We start from the raw sequence: 24,041 nt of genomic DNA on the forward strand, positions 1-24,041 counted from the left end.
TTTGATTCCTGGTCAGGGCACATGCCTGGGTTGCGGGCTCCATCCCCAGTGGGGGGCGTGCAGGAGGCAGCCAATCAATGATTCTCTCTCATCAGTGATGTTTCTATCTCTTTCTTTATATCCCTTCCTCTATGAAATCAATAAAAAACTATATTTTTTTTAAAACTAGGGATATGCTTACTGGTTCGTGAGAATCAAATATTTTGCTAGAATCCAGGCCTATTTGGAATCCCTCCCTTCCTTCATCCCTTTCTTCTTTCTTCTATTCTTTAATATATATTTATTGACCCAGCACTGTCTGGGCACACTGTCTGAAGACTCTGCCTGCATAGAGCCTACATTCTAATAAGAAAGTACACAAATAAAAAATCACAGTAGACAGTATGTCACATGATGGAAGAAAACAGAGTGAGGGAAGGAGGGTTGGTCATTTTGAGTAGGGAGGTCAGGGAAGACTCCGTGAGATGACATTTGCGAAAAGACCAGAAGAAGTTGAGGGAGTGATCATGTGGACGGCTGGGAAGGGGGGCTCCTGGTCACGGGGCCAGCAGATACAAAGGGAGGGAGTTGCCTGGTGTATGGAGGAAAGCAAGGCCAGCAACGGACGCAAGTGAAGTATCTACAAAGGAGAAAACAGTGAGAGGCCATGTCAGGGAAAAGGGGGGGCAGGCCACATGTGTAGGGTCATTGACGTCACTATCATGGCCATGACCTGTACAGTGAAGGAGATGAAGCTACCTGCAGGGTTTTGGGGAGAGGAGTGACATAATGTAACTTACATTTGTACAGGATGTTCCAGCCACTGTTTAGAGAGTAGACTGAGGAGAGGCAAGGGCGGAAGCCAAGACACCCACTAGGAGGCAACGGCTCTAATCCAGGAAGAGGTGACGGCGGCTTGGACCCCAGAGGTATGCCTGGGGGGGTGGGGAGACGTGGAGGGTCCCTGGATATACTTTGAAGGTAGTGCCAACCGGATTTGTTGGTGATTTTGATGTGGGGTAAGAGAGGAAGAAAGTATCTGAGCCACAGACTCTCATTCTACAACCTTAAAAAGCTTAGCTTCTCACTCAAATATCAACTATAACAATAAAAATGTATAGGTGCACTGTACTGTACTTCAAAAATGGAGAAGCTTCTATTTACCTTATTTTAGATGAACTTCTGAGGTCTGGTGATAGTAAATATGCTGACCAAGTTTATGTAGTCAATCAGTGGCAGACCAACACTCAGATTTCCTGCAGAATTGGTATCATAAAGATAATCTTATTTATTAAGTTCTGGGACCATAACCTATGGGGTTGCGGCTTTTGAATCATCTACAAAATCCTTTGAAAGACTGAGTCAAGGCCAGACATCTCAAATACTCTCGTTGGGAGTCATTATAGTATGTGACCATGTGACCAGGTATGACGGTAGAGGTGCTGACCTACAGTGACGTGCATTTGACCATGAACTTGGTGTTCCTTTTTCCTGATAACTAGCAATTAATTTACCCAGCTTTCACCACCGTGCGCTTATCCGGTGACTCTTGTGTGACTCATTGGCAGTTGTGTGTGGCGTAGAGATGCCTTCTGAATTACTGAAATAGAGCACGCCTAATTAGCCTAACCAACAATTACAAATACGACTTCAACCCGCATAGTTAGGATGCCAACCAGCTGGCTCACCTATATGGTCTCCCTCTTTTCATGGACACCGGCAACACCTGGCATTGTTTTAGAAAGCCAACTGGCCGCACCAGGTTTTAGTATGATGGATGGATTCAAAGTGAAGAGCAAGTTCAACTAGCAATTAATGGAAAATAATATAAATAGGGGGGAGAAAAGCCCTACCCATTTAGTCCATCAGAGGCAATACCATCTAAACACCTTAACCTCAAAATCATTAGTCGTGAATATTTCAATCAATATGGATTCTCTCAAAAATCAATTTGCTGCTACAAATATGATTGTTTAATAATTCACAAGTTCTGGGCCTTCAGGCTAGAAAGGGTGAGGGCAGCGGAGGCAAGAGGTAATCGCCACCTTAGATACGATTTCAATTAAAGAAGAGAACGTCTACACAATACAGCTTCATGTTAGACCTGACTGTCTTTTATGTGCCTGTGTGTTAAGCTGTATGTCCTACGGGGAAGATATCAATGTAGTTCCATTCCATTGTTTACTTTCAGATCAGAGCTATTTAGCTATTTTCCTAGCATCATAAATATTTTATTAAAAGAAACCACAGCAAATTTCGGTTTTACTTACTAGATTAAAAACAATCATTTTAAATAGCTAACGACTGGTGCCAAGTCACACAGACAGTCTTCCCTGCAGTGTTGGGAAGGACAAATGCCTCTTACAAGGCATTTTGGTAACTGCTTCGTGCCTTTTCGGTTTCATATCAGGAACGGTGATACTGTTTTGTAAGTGTTGCCTTTCCAGGGCCCCTTGCCCAGTGTCATCACTTGGGATCACGTGACTTCCCAGGACTTGTCATTCTTTCTAACACATCTCATTCATGCGAAATCTGTTTGCTAAACAGACTTTTCTAAGTCTGGCTGCAGGAGAGCTCTCTACCATCCAATTACACAAGGCAGACATACCAATTACTAATGAATCTCAGAGGTCATTAAGATGTGATTCTCTCACTCTTGAGTCTCCATGAGGAGTCTGGCCCAAGAATCTTTTCAGCTCTTAAGAGGAGAGCCTGTGTGCAGTTTTGTTTTGTTCTCAAACAACCATTTTAACAGCCACTGATTAAAACGTCCTTCTACACTATTTTATAATGGACTAGGCAACTATTGGAGTGGGGCTCGCGAGGGTCGCCACTGGACACCCAGGAGAATTTGTCCTGTCACCTGCGTGCCTTGGTCCTGCCCCCACCCTGGGCCACACCCCATGTAGGGCTGGGTGACCTTCCTGTCTGTTTGCATAATCTTCCTTCCTTGGATTTATTCTCCATGCCTGGGTCAAAACATGGGGCTCATTAATAAACATTTATTGGGCACCAACAGGGTATTATGTTCCAAATATATTCCCTTCCCTGTGGGCTTGGAATCCACAATTCTGGCTCCCAGCAGCCACCTCTGCCCTGATTTTGAGGAGAGGACGTTATCTCAGCATCTAAAAGGACGTTCAAATATTTGTGAACTTCAAAGGGAGACAGTCCTTCATCCAGAATGTCCTTTTAGATGGCCAAAATGTCTACATAGTCCACTTGTCTCCTAAAGTCTACTGAACTGATTCTGGGATGCGGATAAGCCCTGATAAGGTTAAAAATATTAAAACTCAGAGATCGTAATTAGGCTATCAAGTGAAAAGCATCTGTTCAGTTAGGTGTGAGGACGGTAGAGAGAGAAAAAAGAACCTCATAAAAATCGAAGAGCATCGTCAAGGTCATTGGCATAGAATTGTTAAAGTCATTTGGGCTAGGTGCTGGTGTGCTCAAAATCCGATCAGTAGGCAAAGTTAGGATGTGTGGAGCTTTTCACCGAAGCACCATAAATAATTGAAAACGCCTTTAGCAAATTTCTGTTTTAATGGGAAAATACTTTGTCATGCAGTTTTTCAATTAGTATTCGCTAATTCAAATTGGTTTATCATTTAGCCAACTGCACATTAGATTTTCAGTGATGCATTTTCCCATCTTCATTTTTATTTGTGGGTTTTGCAGTTGATAGTAAAACTTTGGGGGGGAGGGGCTTCAATCATGTTTCGACCTGTGGTTCCCAGCTTTTTTCTGCTTGATGCAACACCTGAAGGATGAAATTAAAAAGCCACCATCAGTGGCTCAATGGAACCTGGTTTGAGGGAATGGTCATGGGACTGCAGCCCCTTGAATTAGAATCTGGGGTAAGGAAAGGGATGCATTTCAAATTGAAATAAAGAAGATGGCAATTCTTTCATGTGCCTGTGCCCCTCCTCCTCTCAGATTCAAAGGAATCCATTCTCCATGTCAGATTTAACGTTCTTGTTTGAACATTTCTATAGAGGGGATAATAGTTCAGAATGTGCTTAGGTAAATAGTAATCATTAAGTGGACTCATCATTGGATTAGTTCAGGAGCTGCAGTTGATAGAAACATAAAAGAGATCTCTGTTTAATTTTTTTTTTCAATTTGGTGGCAAACAAGGCCAGCCAAAAATAAAGTTTCTTGGTTGCCATAAAGGATTTCCACATTCATTCATTCATTGTTTAAGGAGTACCTCCAAAATTGCGTTACCGCTCTCAGAATATCGTGTTTGCATTTTTTTATTGCTCACTTCCCCCTTTGGACTCTAAGTTCTTTGAGGGAGAGAATGTTATGTCTCTGCTGTGTCCCCAGAGCTTAGAATAACAACTGGCACATCAGAGAAATCCCTATATATCTGCTAAACGAATGCATACGTGATTGAATGAATGATTCAACATGTGTATAAGAATCAAATCAATACAAGCATATTTAAAGAAATAAATATAAAGGTTAATCTCATCTAAAAATCCCCCCTCCCCAGAGTAAGCTTGGGACCATTAAGGTAGGGAATTGCAGGGTCCCAGGACTTAACAGGGTTGAGAATGGAGGTACATCTAGGTGGGTACGTCCTCTTGATCCATGGAGAAGGTCAAAGAAGAGCCAGCTAAAGTGCAGGGCCCAGGTAGGACCCCCTCTTGCTCTGGTCTAAGGGGAGTCCTGGGTAAACGTATCTCTTTGCGTATGAGACTATTGTGGCGATGGCGTTCAAGCTAGAGCGTCTTCAACAAAACCAGGTAATCAATAGATGGAAACTTGCACTAGAAAACCACCCACATATTGAAGAAAAGACGGAGCTGTGGAAAGGCATGCAGGACCCTCAAACACCTCAGGGACTGACAGCTCTAACTGAGGGCTGACTTTCCTGCCATGTGTAGTGGTTGGAGGAAAGATGAGTTCTTAGGGGATTGAGCCACGACACAAGGAATCTGAGGAGTGGGGGGAGAGGCATATGTGCATATTTGCAGATTCCTAATACTTGATGTGACTATAATATATTTGACTTGTATTTCCATGGTTAGTTGAAAGCTGGCTCCCTAAAATATATTTTGTACCCTCTTTCAAAATCTGACTCTCTATCAAATGGAATTTCTTTCTTCAAAAAAAAATGTAGTGAAATGTGATTAGTGCAAATGTCTGTGAAATTTATTGTACTATTAAAATCCTATTGGGTCTTTGTTTATGAAATGTATTTTTCTGTATTTGAGGTTTAAGGAGGCTTGATAATGAGGCTGTGAAGATTCATGGGCTCTTTTCTGTGGCTTAATTTAGGCTCTATATCAAATATGTAAAATAACATTATATCTTTCCACCACCTCTGTGGATCATACATTTTGTTATTATTTCCCTGCCAGAGTTTTTTTTCTTCTCTCTTTTTTTTTAAAAAAAATACTGAGCTACTAATAGTTTGGGCATTTTTTATAGATAGCCATTATCTAAGAGCAGAAAAGAGATTATGTAAGTCTGAATGGCAGTTTCTCTTTCTTGGTCTACCCCCAGGTTTAGTTGGTCCCATACTGACTCACATTCATTGCTGACTGCCACGCTCGCCCCTCCATACACTTTTACCACCTTAGGAAATACATATTTCTTTGTGGACTGCATATACCTAACTCCCATGGCCCATTGTTCAGTTTCTATAGGGGGCAGAGGAGTAGCTAGGCAGAGTTGTCCACAGGGTGCAGAAACTGAGATGATCAGGGGCCTGGTCCACTTGGAAGGAAAGGAGATGGCTGGCCAAGCACAACTGTGCCGTAAGGAGGCTCCAGTGATTTTCAATCCTTCTTCATTTCATCGCAGAACAACAGTTAAGGCCTTTCCACAAGCCGTTCGGAGGTTCTGTGGTTTGCTTTCCTCTTGACCTTCATTGCAATAGTGACTTCACATTGCTCTGAGGATAAAGACCAGCATCCTAAAGATGGTCTACAAGTCTCTTTCTGGTGGGTCTCCATCCATCTCTCTCTCTCATTTGGCTCAGCCCATACATCCCTTCTGCCACAGGACCCTTGCACCTCCTGGCCTTTCAGCTATAAAACCTCCAAGTGTTATCTTTGCCTAGTTAACACTTACTGTTAAGGGTCAGGTCACCCTTACTTAGCTTCTCTGGTTTGTATAATAAACCCCTTTATTATACACTTTCCGGGCATTTATTTTCAATAAAGTGGCTTTGAGTAATATCTGCCTCTCCCACTGAACTGAAACTCCTTGAGAACAGAGACCGTGTCTGCTTGAGCTTCTCCTGCATCCTTCCAGCACTTTCTACAGAGTGGGCCCTCGAAGTCGCTTGTGGGAAGGATCAGGGAGTGATATGATTGTCCCCCTGCCCCCTTCCTTGAATTTCCCTGAGGACAGCCCTGCATGGCTTCATATTCGGCACACTGCCATCAAATTACTCTCGTAGGTTGGTGACTCACTTAAAGATATTCATCTGGGAAGAATGGAGAGGAAGAGACAGGTCTTCATTCAACTTTTACAAGAGGAAGCCAGCAAATGCTTTAGAATTACATAGTTTGATACTATTAGATTCCATAGGGCCCCAGAAAACAGGGTGTAAGGCTGTCTTTAGATGACTAAAGTGGCCAAAGACTTTTATTAACTTTGCGCCCGATTTCTATCCCGAGTAGCACCAGGAAATGGCACACACCCTCTCCCTCTACCTCCAGGCAGCATTGTTTTAATTCTCTCCAGCAATGATGGTTTATTCCTCAGAAAGCAGCCCAGTTCCCTCCTTTGTAATCAGTGTCACGGCCAGGGTGCTTTTCCCGCTGCCTAATATAAATTCCTTCTGCTATAATTAAATAAGCCCATTTCCTTTGTTCTTTCCTCAGGGAGAATCGGTTTCGATAATTGTTCTTTAAATAGATGAATCATGTTCCTATAATGCCTTCCAGTTTACAAAGTGTTTTAAGTGCATCATCTCATCAAATCTTCGCACCAGGCAGGGAGCCGAGGATTCATTCCTTCCCTTTCACAAAGCAGCCGGAGAGATGGCAGAACTTGTTCAGGATCACATGGCTTGTACGTGACACCGACGGACAGATGGGTCTCAAGCCAAGATGCTTGTGTATCTGAATCCCAAGCTGTTTTCACAATTGCAGGAGCCACCCTCTGCGGGAAGAGTGATAGTCTACCTGGTTCTTTCTTTGGCTTATCACCGTCTTGTTGTATTCATGGACACGCTTCGCAGTTTCTGATTTTCACCCTTTGTTCATTTGCACTGCTCTTGTCAGAGATCCAAGTTTTACATATAGAATATGGGTTGAATAGCCCTGAAATACAGCATTTTTAAAAAACAGTTACAACGATTAGAGTTCAATGATTCCTTATACAACTAGTCATGCCTTCTGGTATTGTGGTGACTTTTTTTTGACAACAGCATTTGTGAGCCTAACAATGAATTTTATGGTTTAGCAAAGAAAAAAAAATACCAGAAGGTCCCCACTGGTGGGAACCCATGATCTAATGGAAGAGAGGACAGATGCCAGACTTTACAGAATACATTTATAGTCTGAATTGTGCACCCACACCCCCTTCTCTACCATGCTCTCATGGGGCTCCACATCTTTAAAATTCCCAGACTAGGGAATGTTAGGCACTTAGCTACGGTAAGCCATTTCTTCTTGGGATAAAAGCAGAGAGGAAATCAGAAAAAAGTCAAAGACTTTCCTGGAGCTCCCTAGTCTGGGGAAATAAGCAGGTCACCAGCATTCAGTAGTATGGGGACGTGGACAGTACCGGGGACTCACCTGTGGTCACCAACTTGCCACCCTGTCGCCATCTGTAGAAAGAGGGCTGGTCCCAGATTCTTCCAAACCACTGCCTTGCTCTCTCTAAGTCTTTTCGTTTCCTTGTGTTTATTCCAGAGTTTAGACCTAGAACCAACTTGAAGAACTGGACTTTCTGTTTGCAAACAGGGAAATATTGGGAGAAAGAAGTACTGACATTTTTTCTTTATTTGTGTCGTATAAATTATGTCATGTTTGGACTATATTCGAATCATTAACACACCTACCAGGTAAAACCATTGCAATGCTGATCTTGTACCAAGAACCAAACTAGGTAATTCTTTTGAAATGAATTATCTGTAGTGAAGATTATGTCACAGTTTATTTTGGGCGTGTGTGTGTGTGTGTGTGTGTGTGTGTGTGTGTTTCTCTTTCAGCCAAATGGTTTTCAATAGCAATTACTGAAGTGTCAATGACCTCCTGGTTCAATTGAATTAAAAAACTTAAATGAAGTTTTACTGGTATCAGTCTTTGCTGTCATACAGGGTAATTGAGAACATGATATATGCTACAACAATGCCACCTATAGTTGGTCGACTTTGTTTAGAGCAAGGTAGAATTTTACATATGCTGCCACAGAAAACAGTTTTAAAATGAAAGTCTGTTAATCAACAGTGTTTATGTAGTACCTACCCTTCAGAGCACTAGGAAGAAGTAGATGAAGTCAGAGTGAGGTGCTCAAGTAGTAACTATTTTAGGGAACAGGGAATTGTACTTATAAAAGAAATTCTTAATAATTCTCCATGTATTTTCTTTACGGTATCCTTTTATGAAAGCATTCTCTGACTGTTAGAATTTATCAATTATTTTCCCTTATGGTCAGCACTTTTTCTGTTGTCCGAAATAATTTTCTTTTTCCTAACTGGGGGTCATAAAGTCATCCCGTTATATTGTCTTCTTTAAGTTTTAGAGGTTTGCTTTTTGGCTTTTAATCCATCTTGGATTTGCTGTTGTTTATAATATAAGACAGTGTTTCTTTTCCAGATCATCAAGTATCTTAGCACCATTTCCCAAAGAGTTCGTCCTTTCCCCACAGATCTGCAATTTACTCTTGTTAGATATCGAGTTACCATCTGGTGCGGTCCTGTTTCTAAGCTCTCTATTTGGTTCTGTTGATCAATTTGTCTATTGTGTAAATATCATAATGCCTTACATTAGCTTTATAACATGCCTTGATGTTTATAGGAGAAGTCAGCAGAAGGATGGACTAATAAATTTGGAATCATCATAAAATGGAATACAATAGAGCAGTGAAATCAATGAACCACAGCTCTGAATCATAGAAGCATTAACATTGAATGAGAAAAAAAACCCCAAAGAACTTTATACAAAACGATACCATCTTAAAAGATCACATAGAAATAAATATAAACTATATATATATTATCCAGGGAAACAATCTTGTGGTCAAATTTCTAAGAAAAACAAAAGAATGATATGAACTCAATTCAAGATAGCGTTTACCTCTAAGGAGCTGAGTGTGATTGAAGAAAGGACCAGGGATAAATTTAACCTTTTGGGCATACTCATTATTCTAGCTCAGGGGTGGGGAACATCTGGCCCGGGTGCCTTATAAGGCCCGTGAAATCATTTGGTCTGGTCCTGCCAAGGCATTAAGGGTCAGTTAATTAAATGTTTGACCAAATATAACAGGCTAATTTTTAAGTTGATAATTTTTTATGGCCTGAGAATGAGGTTTTAAATATCCAAATGGCCGTGGCAGAAAAAAGGTCCCCACACCTGTCTAGCTGGATGGAAGGTTCACAAGAGTTTATTTTATTATTATGCTTCATAATTTACACTTAAAACACATAAATTTTTTGTATCAACTATTAGAAATACAATTTGAAAGCTATAAAAATGTGTACATTATGATCATTTTATAAAAGCTTATACAATTTTAAAACCTCTAAGGGACTAGAATTGTTTACATTATATTTTACACTTCTTTATTTAATGTTCTGTTTCTAATTTAAATTAATACACATGCATACCTATATATAGTAACTAGGCAAACTGATACAATAGAATGCAGTTTAAATTCTCGCTCTGAGACTGACTAGCTCTTTAAACTTAACATGTGGCTTAAACACCATAAAACTCAATTTCCTAATCTGTAAACTGGGAATAGTCCCTCATAGGAGTCCTTATGAGGACTAACAGTTCCTGGCACATGGTAAACACTCAGTACAAATTAGTTTATTTATCTATTTTATTATTTCTCCACTTACTAGAATGTGTGTGTGTGTGTGTGTGTGTGTGTGTGTGTGTAGATAGATAGATAGATATAGATAGGTATGGAAATATAATTTTTCACTGTTCTAGAAAGTCTGTTTGGTTCATGTATTTACTTAGCCTTGTTTAAAAAACCATTTTCTTTGAAAGTACAGTTTTAGTTTTTTTCTTTTAAATAGATATATTTGCAGCTTTTAAAAGGTAATACAGTTGAGGACTAAAAAAAATCATGTGTTTAAGTTTGCAAACAGCCTGGGTATGCAGTCTTCTCCATACTTTCACAGGGTTAAATTTTTTTTCTAGGATCCAGGAATATGGTAGCGAACTAATGAATGACACATTTGTGGAATGAATGGGCATACAGGTTGCATGGATGATTTTATAGAAAGAAGGAATCAAGGATGTAGCTAAAGATTTTGGTCTGAGCAACAAGAAGATGGAAAATATTGAGGGAGCCTAAATGTAGTTAAAAGGCAGAGATCAACAGAAGAGCAACATTCTGGAAATGTTAATTTTGAGATGCATAGTAGGCATCTAAATGAATTGTGCCACGTAGGAAGATGGATAAATGAGTGTGAAGTTCAGAGTCGACATGTAAAGCTAAAGTTGTAAGTTTGGGGTTTGTCAGCATATATATGGTGTTAAAACTATGGGGGCTAGCTGTGGCCACCTAGGGAGCGAGTGTAGAAAATTTTTTTAAAAAGGTCTCAGGACTTAGCTTTTTTAATAATCAGAAGACAGAGAAATGGAGAATAATCAGCAGAGGAGACTGGGAAGAAGTGACCATGAGGAAGAGAGCAAAGTATAGAGACAAGTGTGTTTCCTAAGGTTCAGCAAAAAAGTATAAGAATTGAACCGAGCATTTTTCATTTCTAGGTTCTTTGACGGGGAGAGAGAGAGAGAGAGAGAGAGAGAGAGAGAGACAGACAGAGACAGAGACAGAGACACTGACTTAAACATTCATTGGCTGATTCCTGTATGTGCCCTACCCGAGGGTCTAACCTGCAACCTTGGCGTACCTGGACAGTGCTCTAATCAATTGAGCTATCCAGCCAGGGCTCAGTGCTCAATACATTTGGCATCACAGTGATATGATGCTTTTCATAATCTATCTTCATCATCTTGAGCTCTTTATCAGGACTGAAAGTAAAATTTTAAAATTATGGAGGAATATTAGAGTTTCCTATGTTTATTTGTGCTTTTTGTTGTTGTTTGCTATTAGGTTAAACACTCCGTATTGTTTACTCCTTGTTTGCAAGCTTTGACAGATGAATAATTGGCACATAAGTGACACAGGAATTATTCAAGCCGACCTCTGTTAGCCATCCACATTTTGTGATTTCTTCTGAAACCTGGCCATTTCTGTGGTCTGTAACTGCACTGTCAAGCATGTGACAGGCTGAGCTCCTCTGCACATAATGGCTTTATTTCCAGGGCAGCACCACAGGGCAGTCTTTTGGGGAGGCATTTTAAGAGATTCAAATTTAAGTTAAAACCCACTCCATATGCCATTGCCAATGCGAATCGTTCCCATGCGGTGACAATCGGGTGAACAGCGAAGTTCACACACACTCAGGCGGATCACTGAGAGATGTCACAACTTCCTCCTCTGCCTGTCAGCTGGCAAGTCCCTTAATTGAGGCAACACAGCACATAGGTTGACTTGAACCGTGCCCGTGTATAGATGATGCCCTTGATGTTCTGAGGCACACAGAATGTATGCATTTGAGAACCCGATTAGGTCATCAGAGTATCGTTCAACAGGTGGAACGTGGAGCCATGATCACTCGCTCTTTTTACATGAGGTCCCCTTGTTTACGTGTCTCGACAAATTCACTAGGGACTTCTGAGGGCATGATATTGAAAATTACGTAACACATTCTGTTCCTCAAAAGAGGCCAAGATTTGTCACGTTAAATCAAGCAGAGAGAGGTAGGAAGGTTGATGGTATTTCCGGAGCATAGAGTGAAGCAAACTGAGCTTGGTTTTGGTGGCTCCAAAACAGGACAGGGATTTTTTCTTAAGTATCTTCACAGAACTTTCTGAAAATGGCCAGCTGCAATGTGTGTTTACTTCTTCTTCTTTTTTTAAAAGATTTTTTATTGATATATTTAGAGAAGGAAGAAAGAAGAAGGAGAGAGGGAGAGAAACATGGATGTGGAAGTGAACCATCCATCAGCGGCCTCCTGCACGCCTCCTTCTGGAGATCAAGCTCACAACCTGGGCATGTGCCCTGACAGAATCAAACCATCAACCTTCCGGTGCACAGATGGCGCCCAACTAACTGAGCTACACTGGCCAGGGCAGTGATTAGTTCTTCAATGGAGAGGGAGTCACACTGAGGTTTTGTAAAAAGTGATGTTGTGCTGAGTTATCACTTACGGCATTTCTAATCCATACAGTCTCACAATTAAAAAAAAAATAGTGATGAAACTCATGTGAAGGAGTCCATTATCTCATCATCTTAGGAAAATATCCACATATGAGACATTATAATGCAGCTTTACTTATAAATAAAGAACCAAGATGGCAAGGAATTGATGTTGAGAGATAATTTCTCTTCCTTTTAACAATTAAAAAATCAGGCAGAGCATGGAGTCTATAGAGAATCCCAAGTAATGCCAGTAAAATATAGAGAATCCAAAGTAATGTTAGTAAAATATAATATTTGGTTCATTTCTTAGCTTGCATAGTCATTCTAATGTTTTCCTTATTACTCTCCTGATTTTTTTATTGCCCTCCAAATTGATAAATCATTAATGGTGGACTATATTGTTGCTTTCAGTATTTACAACTTTACCTGTAAAAAGGGGATGGGTTTATTCATTTGTCTAAGCAATTTAAAATATGACATGGAAGAATATTTGAGTCACATTGTATATGATTTCAAAATAACTTTGGCATTCTTTCAACTCTGTGAGGGGAGCCCCTGCTCAGAGAGCTCTTTGATTTATGATGACATCACATCCTCTTGGAGACAACATTATTATGTCACCGACCCTGCAGCGGTGAGGTCAAAGGTCCACGTGAAGCAATTATGGGCCTGGAAGACTAGGCTTCAGTTCAGTGCAAAGCAGGCGGGGCCGCGAGTGAGGGTGAAGGAGTCAGGGCCGAGGGGGGAGGAGAAGGAGGAAGATAAGAAAGCAAATCCTGAAATATGGTCGTTGGCACAAGCAGAAACTTTACCCTCAGCATTTTCCTACTATGCTTGGGGAAATGAAAAAAAAATTAATGAAGGGGAAACAAGCCGGCGAGCCTTTCAAGCTTTGCTCTCTTGCATTGCTAAGAAAGGCTCTGGAAAACAGAGGGGTTACATAAACGAGAGCAGGTGCGATCACGCCGAGGTAACTATTCAGCATATGTAAGTGCAGTTGGAAAATCATTGACTTGCAGAGAATACTCAAAATTGGTCCCTAATGGCCTTGGGTTTTGTCATATGGTCTTGATTATAAAGCTGAAATTGCATTGCCATGCCTTTCGTGTGAACGAGATGGATGGATAATTGTTACGTGCGCTGAATGCCTCCCTGCAAGGAGGAGCCAGGACATCCCCGGTCACTGCAGCTACTGCTTCACCCCACTGTCAGGAAAACTCCAGGGGGCCAGTTCATCACCATATTTATGTGGGGGAGAGAGGGGATGTGCTTCTGTGGTTGGGGGTGCACACTCGTGCCCACATATCCATATGCAGATTGTGGACAAGCCAAAGTGGCCCCGTGTGAGTTATGGCGAGGTAGTGTTTGGGGAAGCAGCAGCGTCGGTGGAAGTGAGGGGTACAGGAGTGAACAGGGAGCTCTGGAGAAAATCGATGACTCCGGTGGTGCCCACATGCTGGTAGCTGGCACCAGGCTGTACCAGGAAAGATTTGGGGCTCGGTTTGAAATGTTGCAGGAAGGTTAGAATGATTGACATTAGGATGGGTCCAGTAAACAAAAGTGTCTGTGAAAGACCCATGATTTTAGATGCACTAAAAGAAAATAACCTTCCCTTCGTTGACACGTTTGCTGTTTTATGCAGCTCTCAGGGTCCCCTCCGGAGGTGGGTGTCAGCACAGTGACTACAATTCCAGCTGCTGTTGTGCTGGGAATAGATTTCATAGCTGTTCCATAGTTGTCACCACCACCCCTTCCAGTATGGACATCAGGGGTGGATGTTGTAGGGAGTAGGAGCAAGCCCTGTGCTTGGTCCTGAGTGGGTGAGACTCAGGACCGTGCTGGGATCCCCGACCATGACCACACCAGCCCTTCATCATGAGAACATTTATCATGGATCCTGGCCTGGGGAGGCTGTGGCTTTCCCTTTCCACGCAACACTTGGCAAAATATGGCCAATTAGCTCTGAGGACCGGTCTCCCTTCCACGTCCAGCCTTGCCCTTTGTAACCAGCTGTGATGGGAGAAACAAATCCTAGTTTGCGGAGGGACTTCTAGAAAGTCTTCATGTGAGAGAGACGTAAGTTTGGGAGAACGAGGTTCTCCATCCAAAACCGGCATCTGGAAGTTCCCTGGTTGTGGTATATAATTTGCCACTCACAACCCAGGCAGTGTGTGTGTGTGTGCATGTGTGTGCGTGCGTGTGTGTGTGTGTGTGTGTGTGTGTGTGTTGGAGAGGTTACATCAGTGGGTTGGCCAGATAATTAGCCAATCTCTCCAGCTGTTCTGATTTTTTTTTTGATGCAGGAAGAATATTGTAAGGTAAGGAATAGCCCAAACATTAAGGATGTGTTTCTTTGTAAATGAAAAGGGGAGAGGGGAATGAACATGCAGAATTAATATATAAATAGATATTAATATATAACTGTAGACATGACGTGTGTGTTTGTGTGTGTGTGTGTGTGTATATATATATATATATATATAGAGAGAGAGAGAGAGAGAGAGAGAGAGAGTCCCAAAAGCTGTATACACGCTTTGAATAATTATAAAGGCAGTGTTTACTAAAAGACACTTCCTTTTCAAAACATGATAGAAATCGGCTGTTAAAGTATGTATACATTTTTGGGGACACCCTGTATATTCCTGTGCAAAAATATTTAGTGGAAAGTACCAGAAAACCCATAGTAATTATTTTAGCGTATTTAATACAGGCTTTTATTTCAGGTGTAAATATAGTGATCCATGGCTCCATTATACCTATTATTATGCTATACCACATGGTAATTAAATCTGGGCTTCTAGGGCAATAAACCGTGAGAGTTACACTATCTGGGTGCTGTTTTTAGTTTTAATTTCTAGTGAAAAAAATGCTAAATTAGTAGCATTTTTATGATTCCTGATTTAGCGCTTTTAATAAAGAAGCAGAAGCTAAAAACAGCCCAACCAACTGCAGTCTTATCACAAGCCGGGTAGATCAATACGCTAAAAAAAGGATACAAAGTTTTTGAGTGACAGCTTAAAGATGGAAAATTTAAATATATCCATTCCTGCCTTCTGCTCCACTGTGTACTACAGAGGGCCCCGTTTGGCTGCACGGCCTTCAGCCTTCAGGAACGTGATTTATTCGTATCGCCTGGTTTGTGTTTATGTTCCGTGCTGTAAACGATGCTTGTAGCAATATATCTGGATTAGCGTATTAATACCTGCAGTGCTACCTAAGCTCAACATCACTAATATTGTTCAACGTGTGGTTTATTGGGCTATAAATGGGAACATCAGTATTGACACTGGCTGCACCATCTAAGTGCTTGGATAACAGTGTCTGATGCTGCTACTGACAGTATATAAAACATACCTAGTGACGATGTGCGATATGTCCTGGCTACTGCTCGTGTATCTATCCTCCTCTGGTCTGCAGAGAAGGTGATGTTTGTGTGCAGAGACCTGCTGAAATTTTTCCTAGTGTTCAACAGAGGGATATATTTAGAGGAAATCATATCTTGGTTTCAAATATACTTATTTCATGTGACCACAAATTTTGTGTCGCACATAACACTAAATAATCATTGTCCACAATAATGCAAGGGTAGTGAGCAAATCAGGAACTGAGTTCCAGTGTAGACCTAGATAGGAAGCTGGTTGGTGTTTATTCATTCATTTAACACATTTTCATTGAAGGTTGGCTGCTGTCCTTAGTCTATTTGAGCTGCTGTGACAAAATAATATAAACTAGGTGGCTTAGAAATAACATTTATTTCTCACAGTCCTGGGGCTGAGAAATCCAAGATTAAGTATCTGAAGAGGTTCACTTCCTAGGTGGCTGTCTCTTTGTTGTAACCTCTCATGGAGGAAGGGGTAACGGGTCTCTCTCAGGCTTCTGTTGTAAGGGCACTAATCCCATCATGAAGGCCCCACCCTCATGATCCAAGTACCTCCTAAAGGCCCCACCTTCAAATGCCATCAAATTGAGAGTTAAGATTCAACATATGAATTGGGGGGGGGCGGTGGGGAGGGGTATATTCAGTCCTTGGCAACTACTATTTGGTGGCCATTGTTTCTACAGGCAAGTACACATTCTAGGTTTCATTTCTTTTGTTGAAAATCAAGACAGTATATCAAGTCTGTCTGAATTTCATCAGATATACTCTCCTTAACTGAAGGCTATGAATAATGCAAACACTCTATAGTTTCCTTCAAGAGGCAAAACAGTTATAGACATCATTGAGCATGCTACTCTATGTAGGTGTTTTTGTAAAGACGAATGGCATATGTTAAATTAAGCTTTGAGTTTTTAGGAGTATGGAGCGCCAGCTATCTATATGCTAGAAACCATGTGGCTCTCCGGAGAATTAAGGAGAATTAACTAGAAATGGAGCCACATCCCTTCTCTTAAATACACAGTTAAATGTTAGCACATTTTGCTGCGGTCATCCAAAGGAGCTATGAAAGTTATTTCCCCCCCAAACTGATAAAAGAGAAGAGTTAGATGCATCAAATGATAATGATCAAACACATTTTTGCTAGTTTGTAGTTTTTTCTGCTTTTGTTATGGAATATGGTAGAGGCAAGCTCTCAGAAATGCTCAGACATCTGTTTATTTCTTCCCTTTTCACCTCAAATATCTTATTTCTTAGAACCGATTGGGTGGTAACAAGAAAGATACCATAAAGAATAGACAGCTTATGATATAAGATATCAGTACTGGGTGTGTTAAGTATCCTGAACATCATTAATCTTATTAAAAATAGAGATAAAACATTAAAAATGTTATTAAGCATTAAAAATGAAGATAAAAAAGCATGGACTACCTTTCTTAGAAGGTAAGTACCTGAGTAGTCGGCCAGGTGGGAGAAGGTGACTTTCTCAAAGCCATAAAAGCCTGTGCCTTCATGAAACCATTGTTATTTGACATATTTTACAGTAAATAAACCTGCATTCTTTGCATGTTTGCAGTTAGTGGCTCTGTGGTCCATGTACAAGGAACAAAGAGGAGGGGAGGCCCCGAGAAAGTTTTCTTTCTCTGTTTTCATCTGCATCCAAAAGGAGGAGCTGGAGGTGGGCGTGGCTGGTCACCACGGCTCAGGGCAAGAAGCCAGTGGAGACAGGAAACACATTAAGCTCTGGAGCTCCAGGGTGGCGAAGGTGTAGGGAAGGCCGGATGCTCTGTTCTCTTTGAGTCCACCAACCGCTTCTGGAACCTGGAGCCCATGTAGATGTCTTCCTCCCCAAAGTCCGCCAGTGTCCCACTAAGAACACAGAGCACGTTAAACACATGTTACTGTTTCTGGGACCCCAAATACATCCTGTAAATGTGCACAAAATGGTGGTTGAGTGCAGGCCAGCGGCCCAGGAACCTATGAGATCCAGTCGTTTTCCGTTAATTCCTCATCGCCTCCTTGGCGAGTTGAAATATTCAGCTTTGGTCTGAAAAGCAGCTACAGACCTCATGCAAAGAGCTTGTAAACAAACACCCACTGGAACCATCTGGTCTTGTAACACATACGGGTGATTAAGCTTCGGAGCTAAGATTGTTAACATTTTCAAAACACAACAATCCCAAACACCCTCAAATAGACTCTTGTACAAGTTTATAGGGAGAAAAAAAACATGTGATGCTTTATATGGTAAATAATATGGAAAGATTAAAATGATTTTTCGTTTCCTTATTTCGCTCTCTCCTTTTCTTCTTTTCTTTCTTACATCATGAGTGCTCAAGAGAGAGAAAGGCTGGCGATACAAACATCTGGGCTAAAAACATATTTATCGTCCCCTTACTCTGAGTCTACATCAGCGGTTCTCAACCTGTGGGTCGCAAGCCCTTTGGCCATCAAATGACCCTTTCACAGGAGTCACCTAAGACCATCCTGCATATCAGATATTTACATTACGATTCATAACAGTAGCAACATTACAGTGATGAAGTAGCAACAAAAATAATTTTATGGTTGGGTCACAACATGAGGAACTGTGTTTAAAGGGCCAGAAGGTTGAGAACCACTCGTCTACATGGTTAACAGTTTAGAATGTTTCTTATCTTTACCTTCGTTAGTATGATCTTGCCCTTGGTAGAGGGAGAAACACGTGTGCTTATATGTGCACACAAGGGGGTGTCGGAGTTCCTTCTAGAATATATTGAGCAATCCAGGCTATTTTCAAATAATGAATTCATACTTTTTGTCCATAATGACTGAAGAAAGTCAGGTCAGGGGAAATTAAATATGCTAAGAGCTCTCCTTTTAATTGTATAATATCGATATTGCCTTTATAGTTAATTTCCTTGACAAGTCATAGGGCATATGGATTGGATTCTTCAGATATTTCTAATGTGGAAACAATTCTAAATTGGAACGTTTCATTTAGGTGACATCACTACAGGGAAAAAGAATAAGCTGCAAGCATGTGGAAATAACATGGCTTTCTAGCTGAGGGCTGTTCAAATGAACAACGCAGAGAACTTAAAACTCTCAAGTGAAATAAAAAGCCCAAATGAGAAATCAATATCATATTAGGTCCCCTATTTTTATCTTCTCAATCTTGACCAGTCCTTATCCCTAGATTTATCATCAGCTGGAAGGAGAAAAGACAATAGTGGGAAGAAGAGGAGATGTTGAATGACTGAAATGGTGACCAGTAGTTTAAACACAATAAATATTATTTTTTCACTCATATAAAATCCATGATGGGTATTCTTCATGGGGGTGGTCTCTTTCACATGGTAATTTGAAAGTTGGGTTTCTTCTATTTTTTACTCTCTGATTTCAATGGATGGTATCCAAGTTTGCCCATATCATCTGCAAAAGTCTTTGGAAAGGGAAATGGTATAAAATATTGTGTGGCAAAGGATTTTATGGACCAAGTATGGAGAGACTTCTGTCACTTTTAGTCTCTTTTCATGGAGGAAAACTCAATCACATGACCACAACTAACTGGAAATATGGCCTGGCCCTGAGCCAACAAACAAGAGGAGATGAATTTGGTGAACTGCTGCCTAATATCCACTATAAGGAGGAAAGAGAAAAAAAAAGATAAATGTTGATGAAGGACTAGAGCATGTTTAATTTGCTAAGAAGAAAACAATAAATTAAAGCCTTTTTTTTTCAGTGGTATGCTGGTAAACTATGGGGGAGGGGTTAAAAAACACACTCTGATTTGTAATGTTTGCTGATTTCCTTGGTGTAAATACCCTCACTATGGCTGCCTTCAAGCTACCCAACATGCAGTCCCTCAACATGGATTCGGGAAGAGATGTATAGACTCAGCACTAGCTCTGTCTCCCTGGACACTTTACTAATGAATCCTGAGAAAACACATCTGAGGCAGCCCATCGGTGGGAAGGAAGGGAACAGGCATTTTCCCTTTGGTATTGGACACAAGGAACGATTCACTTCAGCATGGATTTATTATCTAAAAGACCATCTATATCAGTGGTTCTCAACCTTCCTAATGCCACCTCTGGAATTTCATACGATAGTTCCACAATTGTTTTCCAAAGGAGGAAAGATTTGGAGATGGAATGGATAATTCTGGTGAGAGAAAAGAGACCCTGAGAATGATTCCTTTGTTTCTGTCTGCAGGACAAGCTGGATAGAGATGTCCATGCCCCATGAGAGAAGCAAAGGAGTGATATGGGCTGAAATGACTTTGAAATTTAAATGGATGCTCCCATCTCAATTAGCTAATGAGTTATGCTTGTTATCAATATAGACCAATAACTGTCTATACTTCTGACATTTCCACAAAGGCTTGTCGACTTTTGCTATACAAAGAATCAGGCCACTTAAAGCTCACCTGGATTCATTCTTACCAGTCTGCTTGGGCCAGATGCTCTGGATCAAAGTCCAGGTTCCAGGATGGAAAATCAAGACATGTGAGGCAGGATGCTTCAGCCCAGTGGCTTTGCTACATGTGGGTATGTTCTCATGTGCCCAAGCATTCTATATAATAAAAGGCTAATATGCAAATTGTCCCCTCAACCAGGAGTTTGAGGGGGAGTTCGACCAGGGGCGGGACCGGCCAGTCCCACCCACCCCAATCAGGGAAGGCCTGCTGGACCCCACCTGTGCACGAATTTGTGCACTGGGCCTCTAGTTTTGAATATTAAAGATTAAGAACCTCTTCATAGTTGATGCTGACTGCTTTGTTTCATCGGCGGGTTACAAGGACATCACTCAGATTCCAGTCTCTGGACTGTGTGTTTGGCACTTGAGCTGCGGCAGATGAAAATATAAGGATGAATTAAATCTGTGATACATTGGTTCTAGTCAGTTACTGGTTTATTTTGGGCCAGTCGCTATTTTTGGAAAGTACTAACGCTGGTGACAGCAGACTCGGGCATGGAGCTTTCTCCAAAAGTTAATCCGCTCACTTAGTAAATAATGAGCCTGTCCAAGGAGCGTTCTCCTCCTCCCATGATTTTTAATGATGGTGAAAAGTAAGCTATTCTGAAAAGAACTTTCCTTCTGCCAACCCACCCTATTGAATTTTTTTTTTGTAACCGTAGTTTGCCAAGTAAACAGAACTAGGGCTTGGCACACCACTTTCGATCAGACCAACCGTCAGAATCATAATGTCCTAAGTACAAAGCTCACTAATTGAATTTCCTTCGCTGGGCTGAAATACAGCAGCCAAGACGGAGAACACCGTGGGCTGTTTTTTATGAGGTCCGGAGTCGAAAGTCATTTTTAAAATGTGAGTGATGCAATTTCGTGTAGCTTTCATTTAAAAGGCTCCTTGGTAAACAGTGCTTCGGATTAGTGTATTTGTAATTTAAATGAAGACAATACATCACAGGGAATCTGGAGAGAAAGGAGAAGTTTAGGAAATGATTCATTCTTCTTTTTGTGTGGTCTGCTGCAGACAATTATAAATAGATAGGTGAAGGGAGAGAGAGGGGAAAAAGAAAGCGCGGTGGATTTCAGGAAACAACACTGAACTATTTCTAAAACCGAGTAGGTCCCAATAGTTAAATCTTTATTTTCTTCAAGCAGACTAATACATTCCGCCTAATTCATTTTTTTTTTTTTATTTTCTCTCGGGGTCAGCTTGCAGATTTGCCTCAACAAAGGAAGCATCGTTTTACATCTTTTAAATAATTGATGACTTTTGGTCCAAGCCAGCTTGAAGGAAACTCTGAAAATAGGTACTGATTGAGCAAAAGCCTCCTTCCTGCCCACACTCCCCTCTTCGGCACTCCCCTCCTCATCTTTGTTTAAGGAAACCTACTTTTCCTTCCTGGGCTTCTTTGCTTCCTTCTTGAGAGGGTGATGATGTCATTAGGGCTTAGGTTGTACCTACCACTTGGTACCTTCATTTATTTCCTATCATTCTATATATTTTATTAAAGACAGAGGCAACTGTTTGTTATTAGCTGAATGATGTAATGAAGAGCTCTTATTTAATCATCAGAAATGTTATATCATCATCATCGGAGATGGTTTGGGGGGAGACTGTAAAAATTGGGTTTTGAGTCTGTCCCTCTAAATTTAGAGTGTTATCTCCCAGGGTCAAGTTACTCCGGAAGCTGGGTCAGTGAGGGCCTCTCCCCAATCCAGCTGTTTCTACCGGATCAAATACCGAGAACCCTTCTGAGTTGTCCCCCCAGAGAGAGAAGGGTTTCTTCATCTCGCCTCACTGCTGGTATCATTAGCTATGGGCTGAGACTTGGAAAAGCCATTACTGCTCTCAAGCAGCTGTGCTTGGTAGAATATTAGACTGGTCCACCGTGAACTTGGCTTCTGGTGATGACTGTGTAAGTCACTTTGCCTTGCAGGGCCTAGATTTCCTCAAAATGGGGGCTTTGGAGTGTGTCATCTCCAAGTACTCTATCGGTGATTGCATTCTCGCTTCCTCCAAGGAAGGAGGTGATCAACCAAGGGGAAGCTGGGCTCCATTTCATCTTTAGTTCATGAGTGGCATTCTGAGCTTGAGTAGACTGTGCATTTCCTCATCGTTCCCCTCTCTCTTTCTTTCCAGTACGTTTCCTTTCTCTTTGTTTTTCATGGGTTCCTTCTCTTTTGCTACATACCCATGTTCCTTTCCCATCCCGACTTTCCACGTTTCCAGGGTGCAAGTGCAAGGAGGAGGATTGGCAATGCGTTAGGATGGGTGATCTTGGCCGACTTAAGGAAATCACTTATTTGAAAAAGATTCTGTTCACACTTACAGGAAAGCATTCTCCTTCAGCAGTTGCAACCAAAGGTAGCCAAGATTATTGAGTTGGGGAAGGCTAACTATCAAGAGGCAAATATTGGGAGATCTAAGTCTGGAATTCTCAGTCTGAGCTCACTTTAACTGGGGGAAAGCCATGCATTGGGTCCATCCCTGCAAAAGCTGTATCTAAATGGATGTATTGTAGACCCCCTCTGACCCTCAATTTCACTTTCTCACAGCCAACTACAGTCCAAAGATATTAAATGGGAGATTCCAGAAATAGGCAAGTCATAGGTTTTAAATTGCTCGCCATTCTCAGTAGCCTGGTGGCATTTGCTGTGGTCCTGCTGTGTCCTGCGCCATCCCTCCCAGGATGTGAGTCATCCTTTGCCCAGTGGATCCACCTCCCTTCATCTCATCACATAGGCTCTGTATCATCTCACGTCATCACAGGAGAGGAAGGGTGAATACAGGACAGAGGGAGAGACCACATTCATATAACTTTTATTACAGCATCTTATTATTGTAATTGTTATGTTATTGTTACTCTTACTGTGCCTAATGTATAAATTAAACTTTATCATAGGTGTTTATGTGTAGAAAAAAACACCATATGTATTCAGTACTATCCATGGTTTCAGGCATCCACTGAGAATCTTGGAACATATCCCCTGTGGATAAGGGGGGAGGGGGGATACTATATTATTGTTCCCTCCAACACTGTATCACAATCTCTGACCCATCCTTCCTTGCAAGGGACATTTTAAAACATTGATTATATTCAATTTTTTTCTCCTTTATTAGAGCAAGCTTTGGATTGGGGGACTGAAGTATTTATGCCCCAAATCTTCCCAGTAACTAACAGTACGCGCGTGCAAGCACGCATACACACACACATTATGCCTGCCCACAGTAATCTTTTCTGATTGCCTTTTATTGAAATCTTAAAAAATAAATTCCAATAATCAAACCCACACGAACATCATATGGCAGGAACTCTAGAAAGCTGAGGAATTTTTTCTGTCTTTTACTACCTGAGGACATGCTGAGGTTATATGTAGTCAGAAGGATCAAAGGAACTATTTGTGTTTCTCCTTTTAAAAAATCCTGCTGTCCATTTACTTTTTGAGCGTACATGAGGCACCAGATTTTGTATCTCTCTGTAAGTAGATTACCGATAATGCTCAACCACTGAGGCACCCTGGCTGGGCTCTCCTGATGTTTCTTTATATTTATCCAGCTTTTTAACAGGACTTCTAGAAAACAGGAGGGACCGTCCTAGAAAACAAATATTGTCAGATTCTCACTTTTGAGCCATCTTGGCTTCCTTCTCACTCAAGAGTGCACTGGAAACCTTTTCCTATTTTTATTCGCAAAGCACTTTTCTTGATTCTAGACCAGGGGTGGGCAAACTTTTTGACTCGAGGGCCACAATGGGTTCTTAAACTGGACCGGAGGGCCGGAACAAAAGCATGGATGGAGTGTTTGTGTGAACTAATATAAATT

The 24,041-nt window shown here is 41.2% G+C and overlaps 1 protein-coding gene across 3 annotated transcripts in view; it reads left to right on the forward strand.

Annotated features, from left to right (window-relative positions):
* Positions 1-24,041, forward strand: part of ESRRG (estrogen related receptor gamma) — a 432,435-nt gene that overhangs the window by 76,305 nt on the left and 332,089 nt on the right. The window contains exon 2 of one of the 3 annotated variants that reach the window (XM_070401095.1): positions 790-908. The exons of 1 other annotated variant lie outside the window; for it this stretch is intronic. The gene's annotated coding sequence lies outside the window, so the exon portion shown is untranslated. Of the gene's footprint in view, positions 1-324; positions 909-24,041 lie in introns of those variants that run through there. One more of the 3 variants, XM_070401094.1, reaches the window with a different exon arrangement.

The sequence above is a fragment of the Myotis yumanensis genome, unplaced genomic scaffold (assembly GCF_028538775.1).
Source record: "Myotis yumanensis isolate MYYU_CA2020_CCGP unplaced genomic scaffold, mMyoYum1.0.hap1 SCAF_22, whole genome shotgun sequence".
Classification (NCBI taxonomy): domain Eukaryota; kingdom Metazoa; phylum Chordata; class Mammalia; order Chiroptera; family Vespertilionidae; genus Myotis; species Myotis yumanensis.